Genomic DNA, 1,847 nt, shown 5'->3' with positions numbered 1-1,847 from the left:
TGTCTCAGTATACACTGAAGAGCCGAAATACTTTGACCAATTCCCACCGCGACGCTGGATGTCGCCTAATGCCGTTGTGGGCATGTGAAGTGGTAACAAAAGTACCTAAGGGGAACGGACGCGAACGGGAGATGACGCTAGCAAAGATACGGGCAGCAAATAGGGAAATCCATTGAGTTAAGTGACAAACGTCAGATTATCATTACACAAAGGCTGTGAACGAGTGTTGGGAAAATGGCGAAGCTGGTCGAATGTTCAGGTGCTACTGTAGTGAACATCTACGGAACGAGGTATGACAGTGAAGCTACCAGTAGGCACTAAATGATTGGACGTCCACGACACTTCATAGGAGGTGGGTTTCGGAGGCTTGTGTTCTCTGTAAAGTAGATAGAGGGTGACCTGTGGCATCTCTGTCGGAAGACCAGAGTGCTGGTGCACGCACAAGTGTTTCGCAGCACACTGTTCATCGTTGAACACAGCGCACCGCAGCAGACCACCCTGCGTGATCACATGTTGACGCAATGACATCGTCAATTACGACTGCAGTCGGCACGGGACAATCGGGATTCGACCGTCGGAAATGGAACCTGTCGGCTCTTCTGGTGAATCATATATGTGCTACACTACGTCGATGGTCGCTTCCACAAACACCGTCATCGAGGTGAATGGCAACTAGACATGCACGGCGCGGACACATGCCGGTGGGAGCAGTATTATGCTATGGAAGACATTCTCCAGCGCTTGCATGGGACCTGTGGTAGTAACCGAAGGCACGCTGACAGCTGCGAACAGCCTGCATCCCTTCATGCTTAGCGTCATCCCCGACGGCGATGCAATCTTTGTATAACTGTCCGTCTCGGAATCAGAAACATGCTACAGTGTTTTGAGAAGCATTATAACGAATTTACGTTGATGTCTCGGTGATCAAATTCGCCTGATGTTTTCCTATGGAACGCATCTGGGTCGCTATCGGGTGCCATCACAGCGTACGCAAGTCAGAGGCCGTTATTCACGCGAATTACATGACCTGTGCTTAGATATCCAATGCCACACACCTCCACCAACCTACCAACAAACTGTCGGATCTCTGATACGCACAATCAGTGATTTATTGCAAAGACGGACAGACAAGCTATTAAGCAGGTGGTCATAATGTTTTGGCTCACTAATTATATTCTCAAATGTCGTTTCTTGTTAACAGTATCAACCTACTCCCAAGAGCTAGCAGCTTTCATTCAAGTAATACTAGCAGAAATTCAATCTTCATTTGAATCGCAACTCCTTGATCTTGTGCAGAAAGGCGTACAATATTCTGCTACATCCATTTTGAAAACGCTATCTCAAGAATTCGAAATCGTAGCAGTAATCCACGCTCTTTCAAATTTAAACTTAAGAGCTTCCTAATGGGTCACTACTCCTATCAAGGAGTTCCTTGAAAAGTTAAATCTATGTTACATTGTTGACTGAGTTTATCTCAACTTACAGCTTACCGTCTTTTCAGAAATAATATTTATTTTGTGTCATCTATTTCCTGTGTAATTTCGTATACTGAAGCGTTTCATGAGCATGGAGATTCGCTTCTAGGTTTCGTCCTGCCGAGGTACACGTGTAGACACCATAGATAGACCTTTCTCTAGCCTACCGTAAATTGTGCAGAAGGAATGACTGCCACCATGTCCAGCCCATCTAATGAAGAGAGAGAATAACATAACAGAATACATTTTACTCTTCTGACAGTTGATGCAACCTATACGGAAATTTACAAATCCTTTGATATATCACAGAGGTCGATAGGGTTAATACTCAACGACGATGAAATTAATCCTCGATTAAGCCACATGAAACTA

Source organism: Schistocerca piceifrons, unplaced genomic scaffold (assembly GCF_021461385.2).
Source record: "Schistocerca piceifrons isolate TAMUIC-IGC-003096 unplaced genomic scaffold, iqSchPice1.1 HiC_scaffold_2303, whole genome shotgun sequence".
Lineage (NCBI taxonomy): Eukaryota > Metazoa > Arthropoda > Insecta > Orthoptera > Acrididae > Schistocerca > Schistocerca piceifrons.
The sequence above is the reverse complement of the archived record's forward strand: the minus strand, read 5'-3'. Positions refer to the sequence as shown.